This window comes from Schistocerca serialis, chromosome 10, assembly GCF_023864345.2.
Source record: "Schistocerca serialis cubense isolate TAMUIC-IGC-003099 chromosome 10, iqSchSeri2.2, whole genome shotgun sequence".
NCBI classification, from domain to species: domain Eukaryota; kingdom Metazoa; phylum Arthropoda; class Insecta; order Orthoptera; family Acrididae; genus Schistocerca; species Schistocerca serialis.
The window spans coordinates 168,239,457-168,266,257 of NC_064647.1; the positions used below are offsets into that span (position 1 = coordinate 168,239,457).

General features: G+C 43.3%; 1 long non-coding RNA gene across 1 annotated transcript; it reads left to right on the forward strand.

Annotated features, from left to right (window-relative positions):
* Positions 1-1,421: 1,421 nt before the first annotated feature.
* On the forward strand, positions 1,422-25,920 carry LOC126425131 (uncharacterized). Its single transcript, XR_007576265.1, has 2 exons — positions 1,422-1,521; positions 25,669-25,920. It is a non-coding gene; the product is annotated as an uncharacterized LOC126425131 (long non-coding RNA).
* Positions 25,921-26,801: the final 881 nt, after the last annotated feature.

Here is a 26,801-nt window from a genome sequence, read left to right on the forward strand (position 1 = left end):
TGCTGTTGCCCTAGTACTGTGGTTCTTGTCTGATGATGTCCCATATGTACTCGATTGGAGACAGAGCTGGTGATTTATCAGACCAAGGCAACATGAAGACACACTATAGAGTGTGTTGGGTTGCAACAGCGGCATGTGGGCGAGCATTATCTTGCTGGAAATACCCCATGGAATGCTGTTCATGAATGGCAACACAACTGAATCAGCTGACGAACGCACAAATTTGCAGTCAGCTTGCATGAGACAACCACAAGAGTGCTCCTGCTGTCATACAAAGTCGCCCCCAGACCATAGCTCCAGTTGTAGGTCCAATGTGTGTAGCACGCAGACAAGTTGGTTGCAGGACCTCAGCTAACCTCCTCATAATCAACACATGGCCATCACTGGCACTGATGCAGCTGTCATCAGAAAACACAACAGACCTACACCCTGCCCTCCAATGGACAAACAACTTGACACCACTGAAGTCGCGGATGGTGGTGGTTTAGGATCAGTGGAATGTACGCTACAGGGCGTCTGGCTCAAAGCTGTCCTCGAAGTAACCGATTTGTAACAGTTTGTTGTGTACATAGTTCCGCGTAGTCAGCACGTACACAACTTTCCCACTAGAGCGCACCCCGCTAAGTACAACAGCACAAGCGCAGCGCTCGTCCATCTCCGCACTACGAGATGGCGCTGTCTTAGAGACGGACCAAATTCTGCTTCCGCCGATCCACGTATTAATATGTAATGCAGCCAATGAGATTGCTGCTAATGCAGAAGCGTTTCTCCTCGCGGCTCACACTCGCGCAGTGATACCTGAATGCGCGAGGTATTATAACGAGTGTACAGACCTCTGATTAGTCAGTCGGCCTTAGTCTGCCTTAGTCTGCGTTAGTCTGCGTTAGTCTGCATTAGTCTGCAGCAGTCTACATTAGTCTGTAGTCAAGTTTCAGTCTGCGCCTAATAAGATTATCGTATTCCTGTACATAGCCACGAAGAGAAATGTATAGACACTTTGTCAAGTGTCAGAGATATGTGAGAATAAGATTAACGTACCAAGACCAAAGGAACTTCAGATTGTCAATTGTAAACAGCATCTAGAATCAAGTTACGTAATGTCTATCCTTTTTATTATTTTAATAAATGTGTGTGAAAATTAATCAAGTTCTGTTTAAAGTTGGTCACCGTCAATCTGCTAAGCGTGCAAGTGGCATTTCTATCGTCTGACCTAACGGCAGAAGATAAACACGCCACGATAAGACCACGAGACGTATTGCTGACACTCGCCTACTTCGTTAGAGCGACAAGTCAAATAATCTGATGGTGTGTGTATCGAAGGTCTTACAGTACACACACCACACAGTTCGCTGTGTCACTGCGGTGCCACTTGAGGCTCAGTTTGCTGCTGCAGATGCAGTCCAATGCACTAGAGCCATACCCCATAGACGATGCTGTTCCCTGTCAGTAGTGCCACATGGCTGTATGGAGCCTGGTCGTCTTGCAGAAGTAGATTCCCGTGACCACTGCTGCAACAATCAGGTACAGTGGCTGCATTCCTGCCAAGTCTTTGTGCACTATCGCAGAATGAACATCCAGCTTTTCGTAGCCCTGTTACACCACCTCGTTCAAACTGTGGTGTTCATAATGGCGTCTTTGTTGCCTTAAAGGAATTGTTGACTAACATCAACTTATCACGTCCATTATCAAAGGCAACCAACGCTCACGACTCTTACAGCGTGTATTTAAGTATACCTGATATGCATCTTCATAGTGGTGCTACCAGCTCCACACTTACACGAATAGCGCGAAATTTTGATAAATATCATCTTTCAGACGTAGAAACAAGCCTATCACCTTTCGTTTATGTCGCTCAACACCTTCTTGGTGCTACGATATTTTTTTCTGTCTGTGTGTATATCAATTTTTGATACGCAAATTCTTTTGCAATGCAAATTTGTAATAAATTAATGTTAAAACAATTTATTTCATGAAACTAACAAAATTTGCTATCGATAGCTGTGTCACGTGGTCTTCTTGAATGCATTTATAATCTACCAACGTATTATGTGATCTAGCTTCGAGTGAGAGCTAATATTTGGAGTTTCCAACAGTTGTTAATATGTCATCGTCAGCAGATACCACTGACAGAAACTAAGGGAAATGAAATCGTTCGATTCATTTCATCTTTGGGACTTTTGATTGACAGTTTTGTTGATATCCATACTGACAAGCAGTTTAGGTTTTGATTGAATTATTCATAGCTAGAATTTTGGAAAATAACAAATATAATCAATTATGAAAATATTATACCTTACTTAAGCATTTGCAATTAGTAACAGATAAAAGGGTCAGGTGCACCAGCTTGAGGTTCGTAAACAGAGAGTAATACAATTTATTTATTTTCACAAAATAAGTGTATTCGGGATCACGTGTAGATTTATTGAAGTGAACACATACGAAGATTATTCTCGAACAGTTAGTGCACTGATAAGCCAAAACATAATGACGATTACCCACCGCAACGTCGGATGACGCCTGATGCCGCTGCAGGCATGTGATACTGTGACAAAAGCAAGTAAGCGGAGCAGATACGGACTGGGGATTACCTCAGCGAAGATATGGACTGTAAATTGGGAAATCCATTGAAGATAAGTGACTTCGACAAAGGGTAGATTATTATTACGCAGAGCCTGTGAATGAGTATCTCGAAAACGCATAACCTCGTCTGGAGTTTACATATTGTTGTCATGAGCATCTACGGAAAGAGGTGGAAGGAAAGGTAAATTACCACTAGGTGCTAAATGATTACACATCCACGACTCTTCACAGAACGTGGAGTCTGAAGACTTGGTTGTTCTGTAGGGTGGGATAGAGGGTCATATGTGGCATCTCTGCCGAGAGAGCGCAATGCTGGTGAACACAAAAGTGTTTCGGAGTACACTGTTCGTTGTACATTGTTGAACATGGAACTCCACAGCATACCACCCCTACGTGTTCAGACGTTGACCCAATGACATCGTCAGTTACGATTTCAGTCGGCTCGGGACCATCGAGACCCGACCGTCGATCAATGGAAACGTGTCTTCTCTTTGGGGGAATCACATTTTTGCTGCACTAGGTCGATAGTCGTCTCCACAAACGCTGTCATCGACGTGAACGGTGGCTCGAAACGTACTGCGCGCTACAGACGCAGGCTGGTGGGAATAGTATTATTCTATGGGAGACATTCTACTGCTCATGGGACCTGTGGCAGTAATTGAAGACACGCTGACATCTGCAAACCACCTGCATACTTTCATGCTTGATGTCTTCCGCCACGTCGATGTTATCTTTCACCAGTATTCTGAGCCAGAACAGTGCTAGAGTGGTTTGCGGATATTATAGCGAACTCACGTTCATTTATCGACGACCAAATTCGCCTGATGTAAATCCTATGGAACCTATCACGGTCGCTGTCGGGCGCCATGACCGCGTACACAGATCAGCGGCCCGTTATCTACGCGAATTACGTGACCTGTGCGTAGACATCTAATGCCACATACCACCACAATCCTACCAACAAACTGTCGGACCCCTAATAATACACAGAACCTGTAGTGTCACCGCCAGACACCACACTTGCTAGGTGGTAGCCTTTAAATCGGCCGCGGTCCGTTAGTATACGTCGGACCCGCGTGTCGCCACTGTCAGTGATTGCAGACCGAGCGCCGCATCGCGGCAGGTCTAGAGAGACTTCCTAGCACTCGCCCCGGTTGTACAGCCGACTTTGCTAGCGATGGTTCACTGACAAATTACGCTCTCATTTGCCGAGACGATAGCATAGCCTTCAGCTACGTTATTTGCTACGATCTAGCAAGGCGCCATTACCAGTTACTATTGATGCTGTAAAACATGTACCGTCAAGAGCGATGTTCACCTATTATGGATTAAAGTTAAGTATTCCAGCAGCTACGTACTTTTTTTTACTAGTCTCAATTCCTTTAACTGTTCCAGACCTCACGCCAGCCTGCGTGAGCTTAAACGCGTGCCTTTCGGCTTCCTCATAGTGGCTAGGCTGTCTTGCCAAGCCACAACAGAACCAGTGATGTACTTCGTTCCAAAACCGGACAAACGTGTTGTTAAGAGGGGGTCATAATGTTTTGGCTCATTAGTCTTCACTACTGGCCATTAAAATTGCTACACCAAGAAGAAATGCAGATGATAAACGGGTATTCATTAGACAAATATATTATACTAGAACAAACATGTGATAACATTTTCACGCAATTCGGGTGCATACATCCTGAGAAATCAGTACCCAGAACAACCACCTCTGGCCGTAATAACGGCCTTGATACGCCTGGGCATTGAGTCAAACAGAGCTTGACTGGCGTGTACAGGTACAGCTGCACATGCAGCTTCAACACGATACCACAGTTCATCAATAGTAGTGACTGGCGTATTGTGACGAGCCAGTTGCTCGGCCACCATTGACCAGACGTTTTCAATTGGTAAGAGATCTGGAGAATGTGCTGGCCAGGGCAACAGTCGAACATTTTCTGTATCCATAAAGGCCCGTACAGGACCTGCAACATGCGATCGTGCATTATCCTGCTGAAATGTAGGGTTTCGCAGAGATCGAATGAAGGGTAAAGCCACGGGTCATAACACATCTCAAATGATGCTGTGAGGAAAATGCTCAAAGAAGACCCACATATTACATTTTGCGACATTGAAGAGACCATAAATATTGGATCAACAGCAGCACAGACCATCGTTCATAGTCACTTAGGCCTTACTAAGAGATGTGCCCATTGAGTGCCACATTCCTTGACAGAAAGCCAAAAGGAGGCGAGAGTGGACTGCTCGAAAAATTCAATGGAGGGAAGTCCCAAGACACCTACAATATCGTCACAGGTGATGAAACGTGGGTCTACCATTATGAACCTGAAACGAAGAGACAGTCTTCTGTGTGGTGCTTTCCAGGGGAGGAACCACCCACAAAAGTTCGACGAAGTCGGAGCTCTGGAAGAAAGATGGTGACAACTTTTTTCACAAAGATCACAGCATCCAAAGTCCAAGAGTGGGCACCTTCTGCTGCATCACGACAATGCATCTGCGCACAGGGCTGCCAGAAGGATGAACTTTCTGGAGAAGGAAAAAGTGTGAGTGTTACCCCATCCCCCCTATCCACCTGATCTGGCCCCCTGTGACTTCTTTCTGTTCCCTAAGACTAAGGAAAAAATTCGAGGGCAGTGGTTTTCATCAGATGAAGAGGCCATTGCAGCATACGAGAGTGCACTAAGTGACATCCCAAAAGAAGCTTGGACTGACACTCTTCTAAGCATGTATACATGCTAATGGAGAGTATTTTGAAAAGTTGTAAACGTTTTTCGCAAATAAATTTTCTTTCACACATTCTGCTAAAAACTTTTGGCATAGGCCTCATACATCTCCTCCCTCATCTCTCTCTATCCATCCCTTTGTCCCCCTCCCCCCCCCCCACCACTTCTTTCTCTCTCTCTCTGTAAATCGCCTCCTCTCCAATTCTCTGCCCATCTTCTTCTCCCCCTCTCTCTTTCCACCTGCTGCTCCCCAATTTCTCAGTCCATCTCGACCTTCTCCCTCTGTGACCATTTCCTCCTCCGACTCTCTCCCTGAATTCCCTCTTCCTCTCTCTCTGGTGATCTCTTCCTCCGAATAACTCTCGTGCATTCCTGTGTATGAACCTCATTTCTGTTATCTTACCATCAAGGCCCTTAGGCAAACAATACGTTGGTGGCAGTAGAATTGCTTTGCAGTCAGCCTCAGTTTCATAGAGAGGGGGTGGAGAGAGTAGGCTCATAGAGAAGGGAGGGGGGTGATGATGGGCAAAGATTTGCGCAGATAGGGGAGAAGTAGGTGGATTTGTAGAGGGAGTGGGGGAAATACCTACAGTCATAGGGACTGAGTAAATGGTCAGATGATAGGGGAAGGAAGAGATGGATAGACAGAGGGGAAGAAAATGAAAAGAGAGATGGGAAAGAAGAAGATGTAAGGATAGAGGAAGACGCAGCAGGTGGACAGAAAGTGGGGAAAGGAGAAGATGTGTGCAAATTTGTGCTGTATGAGCACATGGTAGAAACTGCAGATTAAAGCTATATTTGTGAATGGACCTGAGCAGAGTGGTGGAGGATGAGATTCACGGTGTAAACGCTGAGGATGATATGAACAGAAAAAAGGGGATGAAGTGAGGCACAGTAGACAAGTCGAAGACGGAGAGAGGTGGTAGGCACGAGGAAAAGGAAGAGGGGGAGAAGAAGAAGGAGAGATAGAGGAGGATACAGACAGGGTAGAGAGGTAGAGGAAGAGGAGAAGGACAGACATACAGGGGGGGGGGGGAGGGGAGAAGGTCCTCAGAGAAAGAGAGGAAGGAGAAGATGGTCAAAAAGAGAAGAGGAGGAGGAGATGAGCGTAGAGAGATGAGAGGAAGAAATACGCAGAGGGAGTGGGGCAGGCAGAGATGAAGAAAGAGGAGAGAGTTGAAGGTAATAGCATTTTGCCTCATGTATATTGTAAGATCAAGGTGATTCTTCCTCAAAAACTACATTAAAAGTAAGAAATTTTGTTAGAAAATGTTACACAGTTGTCGAAACATTCTGTCCACCAAACTTGTCTACTGAGATATTGACTATTTGAGCAGTTCGGGAAACAAACCCAAGAACACATCTCCTCGGAGCTTATGTGTTGTGAACTGTAGCAAATGACTTTATAGTATTCCTGAAAACTTCTGAAAACTACATAATAATCTGTTAAAACCTGTAAAGTAAAATTAATATTTTTATGTAGCTTATAACAAACTTTTATTTTGTTGAAATGAGTACGCACCGCAGTTGTTGAATAACAGCTTTGAATAAATCATGTACATTTTGCTATATCCAATTTCTTAATATTGTCTCTGTCCATGCTTTGCTTTAGCTTTTTTTTTAAACTAGAGGGAATAAATATTTAAACTCTTATGTATATAAGACAATATGTGTTGATTGTCAATAGAACTAAATTGGGAGACAGGTCTAACATTTAAAACTTGCTTTAATGAACGTATACTTACACAAAGTAAAATGCTATTTGGTACGCATTTATCACCACATACACATGAAATCACTAATATTGACAATAACGTGGATATTTTGAATAGAACAAACAAAGGGCGGTATCTTGAAGTATTAGAGGAACTTGAAATGTACACTGCCAAAGGAAAATAACTCTATAAGAATCTTAACGAACAACATCAATTTTCCCTTGATGTTCATTTTAATATTTACCTTCATGTTCTCCAGTAGGTGCGTAGCACGTGATGAACTTCCTTGTTCCACAAACATGAAATTGGATATCGTGTTGTTTGACTGCTTGTGATGTTCATAAAAATACTACCTACTGCAACATTCGCCATTCAATCTGCTGTGGTACAGGGGTACACTCTAGCTGCCACTTTATTATTTTTACCAAACTATTATCATTAAACACCTTGTCATTTGCAGTATTTCCGAAAATCTATTCTAATTTTTATAACTGTATTCTCTCTTTTCTTCTCCCATTTTTTTAAATTTTAAAGTAATGATCCTCAGTGTATTTTATTCTTATTCAATAAAATTAAAACTAATTCTTAGAACTGTATTTTGAGAGATGAAAGACTCAGTCTATGCTGATTAGACATGTTTGTTAGTTTGGCACTGTCTTTTAAAATTTACAAACAAGAACGAAAATGTTTAATGCACACTGTACTGTGAGGTTGTGTTTTAAATTGCTATTTTATCTTTTAAGGCATAACACATCATACATGCTGAAATGTTGTATATTATCATGTAATGATTTTAACTTTACTACATATCAGTATTTTATTTTGTGGTGGAGGAATCTATTTGATGCTGTTTTGGTGTACTAGCCAATGAGAAACGCACACATTGCGTTACTATGCAAAAATTTTTACCACACCCATAACCTTTGTGTTTTATTATAGTTGACAATCTTCACTTTGCACTGCCGGGTATGTACAGCTTTCCCAGTGTTTTGGTGTTAATTATGGCTCCTCTGATAGTAGTGATTGTAATATCACACTTTTGAAATTTGGTTTGTTGTTGCCTCTTTTTTCTGATCCAACTAGAACTGAACATGATCTGCAGCACTGATTAAAACTCGTAGTCGATAATGAAATGGATGCGTTTCAAAAAATGGCTCTGAGCACTATGCGACAACTTCTGAGGTCATCGGTCGCCTAGAACTTAGAACTAATTAAACCTAACTAACCTAAGGACATGACACACATCCATGCCCGAGGCAGCATTCGAACCTGCGGCCGTAGCGGTCGCTCGGCTCCAGACTGTAGCGCCTAGAACCACACGGCCACTCCGGCCGGTGATGCGTTTCAAATGGTACTTTTTATTTATTACAAAAAAAGAGATTACAGTTCCCACGTCATGGCATCGATAAATAAACGAAATAACTTCGTTACGTCTGTGTGAGCTAACAGTTCCAAGTTATTCAACTTCATTTTGATCTTTTGAAACGCATCTTTGCATTTGTTACTTCAGTGCAAAACTCCTGTTTCTCCAGTAATTCATTACCGCTTCGTTGTTCAAGGTTTCTCTGTCTAAAAAACGAAGCTAGGATGAACGCAGACCCAAGAAGCAAATGAGATGCGTCAGGCGTGTCGCAGGTCATATCACTGATTAGCATCCTGAAGTCGCGTAACTCCATGCTTGACACAGCTGTTGGCTTACGTTGCTCGTAACAATTTACGGTCACCATTTCCGAAGTGAATACCGAGTAAACACAATGCATGCCCACACCCTGAAAATAAGGATGTGGCAACATTTGCCTCTGACATTCCGTATCTTCTGTGTTACCTTAAAACTACTGTCGGCTCGATCTTGAATTCTACAGAAATTTCATCACTGCGGTTTAAATTACGGTGCTCTTTTTCCTGCCTTACTATCACGCAAACACAATCCGGAACAAGCTTACCATCAGCTTGACGTATTTTCCATCACTCTTTTGCGAGTTCGTGCTGTGGACTTTACCAAAATGTGGAATTATCCTTTAGTGACAGTTTCCCACATTGTTAAGTGCCGTAACGGGAAAGTCACGTGTGACATCATCTCCATTTCTTTAGTCAATATTAGGTAATATATCTACCAAAGGTCAGTGGTAACAGATGTTGTGTTAACTCGTACTGACCAGATAGACTACGTGGCATTCTGGATATCATTTTGAAATTTAATTTGGTTTAATTATTGAAAACAATTAAGGTTAAATATTGCTTTGACGGCAAACGAATTTAAATTAAGCTATAATCATCTTGTGGTGTTGCAGTTCTTCTTAAGTCCGTGCTTGCTATGAAAATAGGACGAGGAATTTCGCCTTATACAAGACACCTTTTCTGTTTTGTTTTACCCATACATGTTTCAGCACTTTTTGTCCTATCTTCAGTGGGTTATTTTTTATTTTCTTACAGTAAAATTGTTGTTACATGTTAACATTCAGCGAAACTTTTGGTACATACACTACTGGCCATTAAAATTGCTACACCAAGAAGAAATTCAGATGATAAATGGTTATTCATTGGACAAATATACAAATATATTATACTTTAACTGACATGTGATTACATTTTCACGCAATTTGGGTGCATACATCCTGACAAATCAGTACCCAGAACAACGACCTCTGGCCGTAATAACGGCCTTGATACGCCTGGGCATTGAGTCAAACAGAACTTGGATGGTGTGTACAGGTACAGCTGCCCATGCAGCTTCAACACGATACCACAGTTCATCAAGAGTACTGACTGGCGAATTGTGACGAGCCCGTTGCTCGGCCATCATTGACCAGACTGGTGAGAGATCTGGAGAATGTGCTGGCCAGGGCAGCAGTCGAACATTTTCTGTATCCAGAAAGGCTCGTACAGTACCTGCAACATGCGGTCGTGCATTTCCTGCTGAAAAGTAGGGTTTCGCAGGGATCGAATGAAGGGTAGAGCCACGGGTCATAACACATCTCAAATGTAACGTCCACTGTTCAAAGTGCCGTCAGTGCGAACAAGAGGTGACCGAGACGTGTAACCAATGGCACCCCATACCATCACGCCGGGTGATACGCCATTAAGGCGATGACGAATACACGCTTCCAATGTGCGTTCACCGCGATGACGCCAAACACGGATGCAACCATCATGATGCTGTAAACAGAACCTGGATTCATCCGAAAAAATGACGTTTTGCCATTCGTGCACCTAGGATCGCCGTTGAGTACACCATCGCAGGCGCTCCTGTCTGTGATGCAGCGCCAAGGGTAACCGCAGACACGGTCTCCGAGCTGATAGTCCATGCTGCTCCAAACGTCGTCGAACTGTTCGTGCAGATGGGTTTTGTCTTGCAAACGTCCCCATCTGTTGAGTCAGGAATCGAGACGTGGGTGCACGATCCGTTACAGCCATGCAGATAAGATGCCTGTCATCTCGACTGCTAGTGATACGAGGCCGTTGGGATCCAGCACGGCGTTCCGTATTACTCTCCTGAAGCCACCGATTCCATATTCTACTAAAAGTCATTGGATCTCGACCAACGCGAGCAGCAATGTCGCGATACGATAAACTGCAATCGCGATAAGCTACAAACCGACCTTTATCAAAGTCGGAAACGAGATGGTACGCATTTCTCCTCCTTACACGAGACATCACAACAACGATTCACCAGGCAACTCCGGTCAACTGCTGTTTGTGTATGAGAAATCGGTTGGACACTTTCCTCATGTCAGCACGTTGTAGGTGTCGCCACCGGCGCCAACCTTGTGTGAATGTTCTGAAAAGCTAATCATTTGCATATCACAGCATCTTCTTCCTGTCGGTTAAATTTCGCGTCTGTAGCACGTCATCTTCGTGGTGTAGCAATTATAATGGCCAGTCGTGTAATATTTACAATTGGGAATGAATAATTTTTGAAAAAATATTATACATCACTTGTTCATAGTTCACAGTTGAGATCTACATCTACATCCGTACTCCGCAAGCCACCTGACGGTGTGTGGCGGAGGGTATCTTGAGTACATCTATCTGTTCTCCCTTCTATTCCAGTCTCGTCTTGTTCGTGGAAAGAAAGATTGTCAGTATGCCTCTGTGTGGGCTCTAATCTCTCTGATTTTATCCTCATGGTCTCTTCGCGATATACACGTGGGGGGGAGCAATATACCATACTGCTTGACTCCTCGGTGAAGGTATGTTCTCGAAACTTCAACAAAAGCCCGTACCGAGCTACTGAGCGTCTCTCTTGCAGAGTCTTCCACTGGAGTTTACCTATCATCTCCGTAACGCTTTCCCCATTACTAAATGATCCTGTAACGAAACGCTCTGCTCTCCGTTGGATCTTCTCTATCTCTTCTATCAACCCCATCTGGTACGGATCGCAGACAAGTAAGCAGTTTTCAAGCAGTGGGCGAACAAGCGTACTGTAACCTACTTCCTTTGTTTTCGGACTGCATTTCCTTAGGATTCTTCCATTGAATCTCAGTCTCGCATCTGCTTCACCGACGATCAACTTCACATGATCATTCCATTTTAAATCACTCCTAATACCTACTCCCAGATAATTTATGGAATTAACTGCTTCCAGTTGCTGACCTGCTATATTGTAGCTAAATGATAAAGGATCTTTCTTTCTATGTATTCGCAGCACATTACACTTGTCTTCATTGAGATTCAATTGCCATTCCCTGCACCATGCGTCGATTCGTTGCAGATCCTCCTGCATTTCAGAACAAATTTCCATTGTTACAACCTCTCGACATACTACAGCATCATCCGCAAAAAGCCTCAGTGAACTTCCGATGTTATCCACAAGGACATTTATATATACTGTGAACAGCAATGGACCTACGACACTCCCCTACGGCACGCCTGAAATCACTCTTACTTCGAAGACTTCTCTCCATTGAAAATGACATGCTGCGTTCCATTATCTAGGAACTCTTCAATCCAATCTCACATTTGGTCTGATAGTCCATATGCCCTTACTTTGTTCATTAAGTGACTGTGGGGAACTGTATCAAACGCCTTTCGGAAGTCAAGAAACACGGTATCTACCTGGGAACGCGTGACTATGGCCCTCTGAGTCTCGTGGACGAATAGCGTGATCGTCTTTCTCGAAACCCATGTTGATTCCTGCACATTTCGTGTCTCCAGAAAAGTAATTATACTCCAAAGTAATACGTGTTCCAAAATTCTACAACTGATCGACGTTAGAGATATAGGTCTATAGTTCTGCACATCTGTTCGACGTCCCTTCTTGAAAAACGGGGATGACCTGTGCCCTTTTCCAATCTTTTGGAACGCTACGCTCTTCTAGAGACCTACGGTACACCGCTGCAAGAAGGGGGCAATTTCCTTCGCGTACTCTGTGTAAAATCGAACTGGTATCCCATCAGGTCCAGCGGCCTTTCCTCTTTTGAGCGATTTTAATTGTTTTTCTATTCCTCTGTCATCTATTTCGATATCTACCATTTTGTCATGTGTGCGACAATCTAGAGAAGGAACTATATTGCGGTCTTCCTCTGTGAAACAGCTTTGGAAAAAGACATTTAGTATTTCGACCTTTAGTCTGTCATCCTCTGCTTCAGTCCCATTTTGGTCATAGAGTGCCTGGACATTTTGTTTTGATCCACCTGCCGCTTTGACATAAGACCAAAATTTCTTAGGATTTTCTGCCCGGTCAGTACATAGAACTTTACTTTCGAATTCGTTGAACGCCTCTCGCATAGCCCTCCTCACACTACATTTCGCTTCGTGTAATTTTTGTTTGTCTGCAAGGCTTTGACTGTGTTTATGTTAGCTGTGAAGTTCCCTTTGCATCCGTAGCAGTTTTCTAACTGTATTAACGATCTGATGCACTGTCTTGTTTATAACATCATATCAAAGTTCTGTTTATAGCTTAATTGGCAAAAGATTAGATGTATGCATTGGTTTACATACCTTACATGATGCTATTGGACATTTATGTTGGTAGCTAGTCTACTACACAATCTACAACTTTTCATCTGCAAATAGCAAAACGTAATTTTGATTTTTCTATTTATTATGTATTTACAAGCGGCAATAAGTATTTAACACGTTTTTTGTGTGTAGCATACGGTTTTGATGTCGCAGTGCTTTCTCATATGTTGTTAGTGAAGTGATTAGGCTGATTTCGTAACCTATGGTCGCTTGACACTGCACTTTCTTCGATTTTTCAAAACATAGAGTTTTCTCCGCCATTACGTGTTTTTGTGGCTCGAGTTTGAAGTGTATTTGGAGTTCGTGGTGACTGGTTTGTGTGAGTGTGCTTGTGTGTGTGTGTGTGTGTGTGTGTGTGTGTGTGTGTGTGTGTGTGTGTGTGTGTGTGTTCGTTCAGGACTGGAGCAAAAGAGAGAGAGAGAGAGAGAGAATTTTTCTTTTTTTTCCTCTTGGGTAGTTTTCGTGTGAACAGTGGCGGATTTAAAAATTTTGCGCCCCTAGGCGCACCATATTATATGCGCACGCCATGTTTCAAACAATAACTATTACCCGATCAGTTCACAATTGCTGTTTTGGGTGGGAGCGCTATGAGCTGTTTACGTACTCTGCTATTCATTGATCTGAAGGACGCGTTAGTGTCTAGTAATGCTCAATCAAAATGTAATAGGAACTGTACTTTGGGTGTACGGCAGCGGATAAAACTAACTTAAAACTGCATTGCGTTAACACTTCTTCCGTCAAAAGACAACGGAAACGAACACAAGGAAAATAACTATTCTTTAATGGCCTCAAAAATTCAGTAGAGCGTGTAGGAGACATCGGATTTTTGTTGTACTTTCACTTTTAATATGTTCTTTTACACGACACCGTTGAAAATGAAAATAAAAAAGTTCTGTTACTATCTAAAAACTGAAGCGAACGTGTCATACATTAGAAATTAGTAAGTACTTTTACAGAGATGCGTTAAACTGTCGTTTTGCGATCTAATGACTTCAATGTGTAGCAGATAAAAAAAAAAAACACGTTCGGTTTTAATACGTGAATTTATAGGAAAGCGTAAGGAATGAAAATGAAACAGAGAATGAAATAGAGATTTCCGTGCACGAACTAATAACTAAATACAGACGACTAACACAAAACTGGATTAGCTATTACATAATTTTACAGACTAGTGTGGAAAAATCAAATTGGTTTTATAATCTAATATTTAACGTCTAAAGCATTAGGGTCTGTGTAGCTAGATGCTGCATAATAAGTGTACATAATACCTTTAATCCATGTAACGGCTGAATAGTTTTGTACTGCAGCCAATGCTCTCACCATAGCTCTTTTTAACGGTATTAGCAAAGCTTTTACGTATTTATCGACAGAACTGAAGTACGTTATTTATTAATACTTTTTCATCTGGGCGTATTCTCCGATAACGTATATTTCCACTATACACTTCAGATGACGCCAAGAATACGCATCAGTTGTGATATACTACAGTATCAGTATGACTTGACTGTACAGCGCCCGGTTCTAGGCGCTACAGTCTGGAACCGCGCGACCGCTTCGGTCGCAGGTTCGAATCCTGTCTCGGGCGTGGATGTGTGTGATGTCCTTAGGTTAGTTAGGTTTAAGTAGTTATTGAACCTCAGAAGTTAAGTCCCATAGTGCTCAGAGCCATTTGAACCATTTTGTACAGCGCCTAGCGGCCTGGGTCATTCAGGTATTGTTTAGTACTGTCGGGCGCCTTCGGTCTTGTCTGCACGTAAACGAGGTTTAGTTCCGCGTTCTGCCATCGCCCGTTGTAAAATAAACAGGTACTACCTAGTTCGTAAATCCAATGAATGTGCTCTAAGTTATCATAAAAATCGCATGATAATCTTAAATTTTTAAAAGTAATATGAACAAATAAACAAAATCAGCAGTCAGCAAAGTTTGTGTCTGGCTTTGACGACAGAAAACTCGTTGATCTTATCTTCATAGTTTATATGGTTATCAGTTAGGATGTCAGCTTCGATGTGAGGAATGGACAAGGTGTTCAATCTCTCCTCAGACAACTTAGAACGTAGGTACGATTTCAGTCTTTTAAGAGCCGAAAACAAGCGTTCTGCTGAACAATTTGTAAGTGCCATACATAGAAATATTCTAAGAGCAATGTCAACATTCAATAACACGGACTGCAACCTCTCTTTTCGTAAAAATTCACTCATTTCAATTTGTATATCACTAATCTCAAAATATTCCGAAAGTTCTGCGAATTGTACACATTCACTAGGGAAGGAAGGCTCTAAATCCGTCTCATATGACTCTTGGAGTTTGGCTGCACGTCCAGCAATATCGTCAGGTGAACTGTTCTTAAGGTAACTGAAAACTTTGAAGGAGTCCAACAGTGTTCTATAGCTTTCCTTCCTCCAAACTAATTTGGCGTACAAGTTGTCGAGTACTGGGAGAAATGTTTAGATTCTCAATTCTTCCCTCCCAGTCAGCAAAACTTCTTCAGTCCGCTTCTTCGTCATCATGAAGTTTGCGTTTTCGTGATATTTTATAGATGCATTCATAGTCTATATCAGTCACAATCTCCATGGATTTATTTTCATAATAGTCGAACATGCCACGAATAGATGCAATAAATCCTACAAGTGATTCATATAATTCATGATGTGTCGGCAGCTGGGCCAACACCTTGTAGATCGAGATGGCTGAAAATGCACGCTAGACTAACGCAGACGGGCGTGAAGTACTGGAACAGGCTACGTAATTAATGCTATGAAGAAAAGTACGTAGCTGGATTAATACTTATCTTTAATCAATCATTGTGGTACATCTCTCTTCACTATACACAGGAGACTTTAATTACAATCACTGTAAGGCTAATGGCGCCTTGCTAGTTCGTAGCCATTAACTTAGCTGAAGGCTATTCTGTCTCTCGGCTAATGAGAGAGAAAGGCTTCGTACATCTAGTCGCTAGCTAGGTCGTCCGTACAACTGGGGCGAGTGCTTGTTTGTATCACGAGACCTGCCTTGTGGTGGCGCTAGGTCTGCGATCACACAGTGGCGACACGCGGGTCCGACATGTACTAAATGGACCGCGGCCGATTTAAACTACCACCTAGCAAGTGTGGTGTCTGGCAGTGACACCACATTCCCCCCCCCGCAAATCGGCGAACGGTCGTGAGATAAGGCTTCCGCCCGCCGTGGGGAGGACCCCATGTTGACGTATGCGATGAGGTGGGGAGCCTAACAACAGGCGAGGCTGTGCCACCCGCACCCGGCCATTCGGTCCGAGGGGAGCTAGGAAACGCCTGAAAACCTAGTCCAGGGTGCACGTCAACATGCGGTGTATGCGCCCGTAAAGAGACAGGAGGGGCCGAAGGGTCGACCTCCATTGCGTCGGGGTAGCCGACGCGCGATGACGTCATGTGGTCCGGAGCGGGCGGGAGTTCCATGGCGGAGGACAGCTGGTCACGGGAAGCGATCGGCGGCGCGTGACCCAGGGAGGCGCTTGGCGGCTGCAGCGAAGCGTCGAATGCGGGCGGCGCCGGCCGGAGTACCGGCGGCTGCGGCGGCGGCGGCGGCTGCGGCGGCGCGTCGCCATGGGGCAAAATGGAAGGCATCGTCGGTAACACCCGGGGATGAGGCGAGCCAGTAGATGGGTCCCCAGGGCGCTGACCGGACGGCACCGTCGCTGAAAGCAGACGGGGAGCGGCAGAACGCGTGCGACGACAGAGGCGCAGCTGATTGAGATGCCGACGCACCTCACCAGAGGCCCCCAAAACCAAATACATCGCGCGGCCGAGGCAGCGAAGAATGCGCCCTGCGAGCCAACGCCGTGAACCTCGATAGTTGCGATAAAATACAACGTCGCCTGGAGCAAAAGCAGGAGTCTGCCGCTGCACAGGAACCTGATGCGGCGGATGCAGCAAAGACATCAAGGTGCGATGAGGACGACCGTGGAGCAACTCAGCCGGCGAGCGACCATCTCGGGGCTGAGAGCGATACGAAGACAAAAAGAGCAACAATGCGTCCTCCCGAGAATGCGACTCTTTCAACTTTAACATCTGTGACTTGAAAGTCCGGACCAATCGTTCAGCGGCACCGTTTGACTGAGGCGAAAACGGCGCGGATGTCAGATGTTGAATACCATTGGCCTGGCAGAATGACTGAAATTCTGCGGACATGAAGTGTGGGCCATTGTCGGAAACAATAGTCTGCGGAAGACCTTCAATGCAAAAGATAGCAGACAACGCTTGGATGGTGGCGGAGGACGTCGTGGAAGACATCCGGACAACAAAAGGAAACTTACTGAAGGCGTCGACCAGAACCAACCATCGAGCATTCCAGAATGGACCAGCAAAATCAATGTGCAAGCATTGCCACGGGGAAGTGGCTTTTGGCCATGCAAAGACTTTCCGCGGCGGTGCGGATTGTTGTTCGGCACACGCCATGCAAGAAGAACACATATTCGTAATCGCAGCATCGTTTCCGAACCAAGTACAGTGCTGACGAGCAAGTTGTTTCGTTCGCACTATACCCCAATGTCCTTGGTGAAGAAGCCGTAAAACAGAGGACTGTAACGAACGTGGGACCACGACTCGGGACTGATCATTATCAGAACGCAACAACAAAACACCACGTCGAACAAAAAGTCTCTCCTTGTGAGCAAAAAATCGGCGAACCAACGGATCCGCAATCCGAGACTTTAACAAAGGCCATTGCGTAGCAACAAAACGTAAAACAGTAGCAAGGACAGGGTCAGCAGCTGTGGCGGTAGCGACACGACGAAAATCGATCGGAAACGATTCGACCACTTCATCGGTTTCCGAATCAATGAACATGCAAGCAAGTTCGGAAGAATCGAATGCTTTATCCTCAGCAACAGGCAAACGGGACAACGCATCGGCGTTTCCGTGCTTAGCAGTGGACCGATACAAGATATCGTAGCGGTACTGCGAGAGAAAAATAGACCAGCGAATGAATTTCTGCGCTGTACGCGGAGGTACAGGCTTGTTCGGATGAAAAAGCGACGTCAAAGGTTTGTGGTCTGTGATGATGGTGAAGTGACGACCATACAAGAAATCATGGAACTTAGTAACACCAAACACGAGAGCCAAAGCTTCTTTCTCTATCTGGGAATAATTTCTTTGCGCAGACGAGAGCAATTTGGACGCAAAGGCAATAGGGCGATCATGCGAGCCAACTTTGGGCGCAAGGACAGCACCGATCCCGAAATCCGATGCACCTACCATCAACAAAAGGGGTTTCTGGGGATCGAATGGCGTAAGGCAAGTATTAGAAAGCAACGCCGATTTCAACTGGCGAACAGCGCGTTCGCATTCCGTCGTCCAGAGAAACGGAACACCTGCACGGCGTACGCGATGAAGCGGAGCTGAAAGAGAAGAGGCATTGCGCACGTTCACTCACACCTTGTGATTCGACATTGTTCAATGTTCTTGCGACCTCATGACGCAATGCGTGGGGAACATTGCGCGCTCTGAAAAATTTCGGTTGCGCGTTGACCTTCAGTTCCAATTGTGCTTCACAGTTTTTAGCGCAACCTAAGCCCGTGGCAAAAATGTCTGCAAATTCGTCACATAAGCGAGAACACTGTCCGTAGGCACAGTTTGATTCACTGATAGCACCTGATTTACAATAGACATGTTAAACAACTGAAATAAATCTAAGCCAAACAAGTTCACTGCAGTAGAAGAACGAAGAACGTAAATTGACACAAGTTTTGTTTGTCCTTTAAATGTTGCAAAAAGAGTGCACTGTCCTAACACAGGAATTGTCTGTCCGGAATAACTGTTTAACTGAACATTTGCGGCACGCAACGGAGGTGCGCCCAGTTGTTTGTACGTGTCGTGATTGAGCAATGAAACTGCAGCTCCGGTATCGAGCTGGAATGGTATCACTTTGCCTTCAAAGTCTAAGTCCACAAAAAGTTTATTGTCCTGCTGACGACAAGAGCGACTGTTTTGTGCAATTTGAATAGACACTGGGACAGAATCACTTGCTAATGGACGTGATTTCCGGCGACGTCGACGCACAGTTTTTGTGGGACGAACACAGGCACTGTTAGAGAAAGTGGCACTGGACGAATCGGAATTAACTACATGAATGTCCATGGGCGAAGCTCCACGATCCTGAGTGTCCTTGGTTCGATTCCGGCGAGAAGCAAAGGGCCTGGAATGATTGTGATTGTCTGATCGGAGCTTTTTCTGGCAAACACTTTGAACATGTCCTTTCCTATGACAGAAAAAGCAAATAGCTTGGCGTGACGGGCAATGTTCACGCGAATGTCTAGTAGCACACCGCGGGCATGATTTCACTGCATTTGTGGGCTGGCGCGGCACACGTGGCTTAAAGCGCGGCGGCAGCTGCGCTTGTTTGCGCGAGGGCAGTTGACCGGGCCGCGCAGCTCGCCCGGCGGACCGGTTAATGTTACACACTGCTGGCGAAGTTTCAAAAGATTCTGAGCACAGTCAAGTGTGTCTTGTCTATCCAAAATGTCTATCACTTGTTGAAGGGAGGGATTAACTAGTTTCAAAATTTGCTCCCGTATGCGAACATCAGAAACGTTCTGTGCAATAGCATCACATACCATCGTATCTGAATAAGAAAGACCACAGTCACAGTCAAAGGCACAGTCCCTAGTAAGTCCTTGCAATGTTGCTACCCACTCCCTATTAGTTTGACCGGCCGTACGTTTTGTACGAAAAAACTTATACCGTTTTGCAACCACATTAACTGTTTCTTTGAAATAGGCATCTAAAGCAGACAAAATTTCCTCGTAGGACAGAGTTGCTACGTCGCGTCGGGGAAACAATTTCACTATCACACGGTAGGTGGACACACCGACACAAGAAAGCAAAAACGGCTGCCGCTCATTACCTCGAATTCTGTAGGCGGCGCGGTGGAAGGCAAACTGGCGGGACCATTCCCGCCAAGTCTCGCGGGTTTCATCAAAACTTCGAAATGGTGGTGCAACGGCAGGTTGTGGCTGCGGTACCGGTGAAGCAGCGGCAGCCGCATCGGTTTGAATGGCACGTTGACCCTGGACGAGCTGTCCAAGGGCATCCAATAACGCCTGCGTCTGCTGATTCTGCAAGCGATAAAATTCGGACAGTACATCTGGCGAAGCCATGACACAAATAAATTAGGGCAAAGTAAAACACAAGATCCTTTGTAGACTCGTCGCCATGTGATGTGTCGGCAGCTGGGCCAACACCTTATAGATCGAGATGGCTGAAAATGCACGCTAGACTAACGCAGACGGGCGTGAAGTACTGGAACAGGCTACGTAATTAATGCTATGAAGAAAAGTACATAGCTGGATTAATACTTATCTTTAATCAATCATTGTGGTACATCTCTCTTCACTATACACAGGAGACTTTAATTACAATCACTGTAAGGCTAATGGCGCCTTGCTAGTTCGTAGCCATTAACTTAGCTGAAGGCTATTCTGTCTCTCGGCTAATGAGAGAGAAAGGCTTCGTACATCTAGTCGCTAGCTAGGTCGTCCGTACAACTGGGGCGAGTGCTTGTTCGTATCACGAGACCTGCCTTGTGGTGGCGCTAGGTCTGCGATCACACAGTGGCGACACGCGGGTCCGACATATACTAAATGGACCGCGGCCGATTTAAACTACCACCTAGCAAGTGTGGTGTCTGGCATATTATTGGCAATATGTGTGAGGGCATTGATAATGCCATCCCAGTTTTCATATAGACTTACACACGCTTCCTCCCTTGCTGACCAACGTGTTCTTGATAAACTTTTTACTGTTTCGCTTCCTGGTTTCATGAAAGAAAGAAGTTTGTTCCAGTGCTGGGTAGAAGCAGAGAAAAACTTATAAAGTTTTTGCACTACATTGAAAAATGAACGTGCTTCCCGACAACAGCTTGCAGCACTAGTGCCGACTAAGTGCAAAGAATGTGCTGCACAAGGCACATAATGCGCTTTCGGATTTCGTTTTTTAATGCGTACCTACAAACCAGTGTAGGTTCCTGGCATATTGCTTGCATTGTTATATTACTGCCTCTACAATCAGTAGTAGCAGTGGAATTTGTAGACAGGACTTTTAGTACGGCCTTAGCTAAGTTTTAGGACTTTTTCTTGTGTCCCTGGTTTGGTAAAAACAGAAGGGAAAGTTCAACAGGCTCACCATTCTTGTTCTCATGTCATAATATGAAAGATAATTGATCAGTATGTGAAATGTCCGAAGTAGAATCTACTATCATAGAGAAATATTTGGCCTGTTTTATTTCACTTATGATAATTATTTTTATTCGTTCATAAGAAGCTCTACTCTTTCATCACAGATTTTTGAAGAAAGATAACTTTTATGTCCCTGCCGTAGATTTCCATATCGTTCAGTGTACTCTGCGAGGAAAGGATCAAACTCGTCTATAAGTTCAAGAGACATCATAAATTGACCATTATGTAATGAATGGATTATTTCAACGTGTCCACATAGGGGAAGTCCACGACTTGTTGTTGGCTTCTTCACTACTGCAAAACACCCTTTTCAACACACTGTGCCAGTACATTTTTTCTGTATCAACATATGACTCGAAATGGTTATCTATTGTTCCAAGTGACTTTTTTCTTGTTAAGAGTGATAACTCAGAATTTTTGTGTTCAAGTGAATTCCCATGATGAAATAAAATATTAGAAAATTTTTTTCCAATCTGCAATACCATTAGTAGCAATCGCGGCCTTACCTCCAAACAATTTACATGATGCACAAAAAACAGCACCGTTGCTACAGGAGCATACTAGAAAATCACGCATAAAAGTTGATTCACCATTTAAAAGTTCATGGTAAAATACATTTTTGTTCAAATAACTGGTTTTATCACCTATTGATCTTCTTTAATTAGAAAAATCACCGTTATAGTTTTGATTAATGCCATGTTGTAAGAGAATGTCGATTGTTGATTCATTGACACACCATTCTGCAGGATCGTCACTAAAGAGGTTATTTCATTTTGTAATGTCTGACTCGACACTTAGTTTTTCGTGAAACTCGAAATCAGGAACAATTTGCTTTTCTTCATTTTTAACTTTTGTTTCGTCTGTATGTACTTCTTTCACAACAGCTGCAGTGCCAGAAATATCATCCATACTACGTAAACTCAGTCAATCCAGCAACATTTTTTGCGAAAAATTATCAACTCTACCAAACGTTTTTTGAACATCTCGTTCTCGCCTTTCCTTCGATAATTTCCGAAATGCCGCCCCACTTAATTTTGCACGTTTGCTTTTTCCACTGTTATTCATTTTAAAGGACTTACAAAATTGTCAACCAACAGTCAAAACAAAAGAAAAAAATTTGTAAAAGAAAAGAAAGAAGGACTGAATCCATTTCCAATCGTACTACACCGCACATGAGCACAAAGCTTTTTACTTTAAACACGGACCACGTGCACAAAGATTTCTCCTTTAAACACGGAGCAACACGGATTACTTGAGGTAACTGTGCTATGAAAGAACGACAATGCCGAATAATTTAATTTCATTGCCGCCTGTTTCTTTATTGTCAGTTAACAGTAGACGCACACCTGCCGGCTGGAATTCGTCTCGTAAAGAAAATGGGACAGTCCTTTTTTGGCTTCTGTTTCCCACGTCGCCAGAATTTTAACTGCGACGCAAATATGTTCTGAATATTCTTAACACTGTCTTTCTAATTTAAAAAGCAAATAATTTTTGCAATTTCTTGCAGTGAGGTGTGCTGGATCGACTCTTATCCCACTTATTCATAAACATTTTAGCGGTTTTTGTGGGCAGGGAAGACAGATTACAAAGTTTAAGAGTCTTGTTGGCAGTTGATGTGTGTTGTCATTTGTGTGAACACTGCGGTTATGTCTACACGGAAATGCACCTTTTGTTCCAACATAAAATAAAAATAGCCTTTCCTCGAAGAAAAAAAGCATAGTTAAGAAGTTTAATATAAAATTTGCAATGCCATGTGCTATTCGTCTGCACAGGGTGGGAACTTTGATATCGTGCAGGCTGCACCACAATAAATGAGACAAACAAAACTTGGTTTCTACTTTTTTTGCCAAAAAAAGTAAATGCGAGCACGCTTCCTATAAACAACGTGTCCCAGGGTATCATGAAACTTCCTTCTGACAAACACATCAAGGAAGAGAAGGCAGCCATCTTCCTCCGTCTCCACCGTGAAATGAATATTTGGGTGGATTGAATTCAGGTGTTGTACAGCAACTGTTCAAATTCTTACTGCGATGAGACCAAACAACAAACGTATCAGTAGAACGAAAAACCAGTTGCGACGTTCGCTTGCTTCATTTCTTCATTGATAGTCCTCCGTGTCTATGTACTGCGTTGTTGTTGTTGTTGATGTTGTGGTCTTCAGTCCTGAGACTGGTTTGATGCAGCTCTCCATGCTACTCTATCCTGTGCAAGCCTCTTCATCTCCCAGTACCTACTGCAGCCTACATCCTTCTGAATCTGCTTAGTGTATTCATCTCTTGGTCTCCCTCTACGATTTTTACCCTCCACGCTGCCCTCCAATACTAAATTGGCGATCCCTTGATACCTCAGCTTATGTCCTACCAACCGATGCCTTCTTCTAGTCACGTTGTGCCACAAACTCCTCTTCTCCCCAATTCTATTCAATACCTACTCATTAGTTATGTGATCTACCCATCTAATCTTCAGCATTCTTCTGTAGCACCACATTTCGAAGGCTTCTATTCTCTTCCTGTCTAAACTATTTATCGTCCATGTTTCACTTCCATACATGGCTACACTCCATACAAATACTTTCAGAAACGACTTCCTGACACTTAAATCAATACTCGAAGTTAACAAATTTCTCTTCTTCAGAAACGCTTTCCTTGCCATTGCCAGTCTAAATTTTATATCCTCTTTACTTGGACCATCATCAGTTATTTTGCTCCCTAAATAGCAAAACTCCTTTACTACTTTAAGTGTCTCATTTCCTAATCTAATTACCGCAGCATTACCCAACTTAATTCTACTACATTCCATTATCCTCGTTTTGCTTTTGTTGATGTTCATCTTGTATCCTCCTTTCAAGACACTGTCCATTCCGTTCAACTGCTCTTCCAAGTCCTTTGCTGTGTCTGACAGAATTACAATGTCATCGGCGAACCTCAAGGTTTTTATTTCTTCTACTGGCTGAAAATTAGGGGATGGAAATTCAACCACTGACTATTGTAAATGACATAACCGACGGTTGCACAGCTGCGTTTCACAGTTACTCACTTTCACTGTTCACAACCGCCCCCCCCCCCCCCCCCGAAAATTACACAATTATATGAGCAGTTCACTATTGGTAAATGTTGATAACCCTCATTAACAGGTTGCAGGCAAGATCAGCATACTGCTACAATAGTCTGCTGTCGAAAGCTATGAGCAGTAAAAACCTAACCACACAGTTCACAGTTCTTGCAGAATAAGATGGTACGTGTGACACTATTTTTCAAATAAATTACACGGACACTGTCGTTAATTGTTCTAGCTCATGGTCTATTTGTGTTACACTTATTTCTCTGTTAAGTGATGCATTGTTGTTAATCTAACCAATACATGTTTCACTTCTGAAAATCGGCTGCGGACTGACTTTTTTGGGACCAAAAATCGGTCATAATAGGAACTGAAACTATACGTTGTTCGATGTATAAGTTACAGAAACTACAATTAAAACATAAATCTTTCAATTAACTGAATACATCGAAAAATTCATTCTTTTTAACAGTTCCTTCTACCTCAAAGGTTAGGCCGAATTATTTGTTTAAATAATGAAATTAACAGATATAGTCATACAGACAATACTTTTGACAAATGTGGTAATTATTTTGGAATTAATTAATGGCTGACATTGTTAATATGTTTTCGAATAGAGCCAAATAAATACTTTAAAGAATCCTAGTAGCTCTTCTTCCAAATGTTTATAATTACTACAGAATTTATATTTGTTTATAAGACATGAATAGAATCTAAGGCACGAAACAATTACAAATTCACCCTATAATGATCTGTAGCAAAAAATATAAACTAGGCATGCTCGAAATAAATTAGGAAATTAATTACATACGCAAAACTAAGCACAAAACTAGACCTGGTGCCGTATTCCTTAAGAATGAGGGCCAATCTTTCTCTTTTATGGAAATGCAGTTCACACTCATGAGTGTTAATGGTAATCAGGCAAAAATGAAAACAATATGAATTTAAGGAGCCAGATGGCAAATCACGAGAGGAGGTAAAGAGATCCCAGATTGCTTCGTCACAGAGTCCAGGTTGCAAATATTTACTTTTTGTTCATTCGATGAGTAGTTTCGAGCCGAGACCCATTTTCAAATCAGGTGGAAAATGGGGAGTTATCTGTATGCACTGTAAATGTTCACTGTACATTTTTGACTTCTTCGGAAATGCCATTTTCGACTATGTTACGACGATTTAAAAATGGGTATCGGCCCGAAACTAGCCATCGAACGAATAGAAAGTAAAAATTTGCTGCTTAGACTAGTTTTTCGTTCTACTGATTAACACAAATTTCTGACCCAAGCTACACCAGCATGCTGCAAGCTCGTAAACAAGAGTGTAGTCTATATATCTGAATAACAGACTTCCGAGGTTTCTCGAAGTCTTCCACAAAACGCCAGTGTGAGTACACTCAGCTCTCAAACACCTGTCTGTATTGCAGGGCGACGGTGGCAGCGCCCTGGTCGTGAAGACTAAGAAAGGTTACAAGCAGATCGGCGTGGCCAGCTTTGTCTCTGTCAAGGGCTGCGAGGAGACTGGTCAGCCGGCCGGGTACACCAGAGTCACCTCCGTCCTCGACTGGATCAAGAAAACCGCCGGATTTTAATGAGCAACTATGTGCAGCGAATTTAAAACTTCCGATTCTGTTTGTTACAAGTATGATGGATCTTAAACAAAATTTTAATAAATCAGGCCCATGACATGTAATAACTGACAAAAGCATCGTGTCACAAACTTCTTCTATCCTTCGCCGTCCTTGTGTAACATACACATCCTATATACAAGGTGTTACAAAAAGGTACGGCCAAACTTTCAGGAAACATTCCTCACACACAAAGAAAGAAAATATGTTATGTGGACATGTGTCCGGAAACGCTTACTTTTCATGTTAGAGCTCATTTTATTACTTCACTTCAAATCACATTAACCATGGAATGGAAACACACAGCAACAGAACGTACCAGCGTGACTTCAAACACTTTGTTACAGGAAATGTTCAAAATGTCCTCTGTTAGCGAGGATACATGCATCCACCCTCCGTCGCATGGAATCCCTGATGCGCTGATGCAGCCCTGGAGAATGGCGTATTGTACCAAAGCCGTCCACAATACGAGCACAAAGAGTCTCTACATTTGGTACCGGGGTTGCGTAGACAAGAGCTTTCAAATGCCCCCATAAATGAAAGTCAAGAGGGTTGAGGTCAGGAGAGCGTGGAGGCCATGGAATTGGTCCGCCTCTACCAATCCATCGGTCACCGAATCTGTTGTTGAGAAGCGTACGAACACTTCGACTGAAATGTGCAGGAGCTCCATCGTGCATGAACCACATGTTGTGTCGTACTTATAAAGGCACATGTTCTAGCAGCACAGGTAGAGTGTCCCGTATGAAATCGTGATAACGTGCTCCATTGAGCGTAGGTGCAAGAACATGGGGCCCAATCAAGACATCACCAACAATGCCATTTGAACCATTTGAACCTCCCCTTCCTCCTCAGCATATCCTTCAGTCCTCGCCCTCCTAATGCTCTCCTCCTAGATATCCATCCCAAAGTCTTTCAAAATTTCCTCCAGGCCG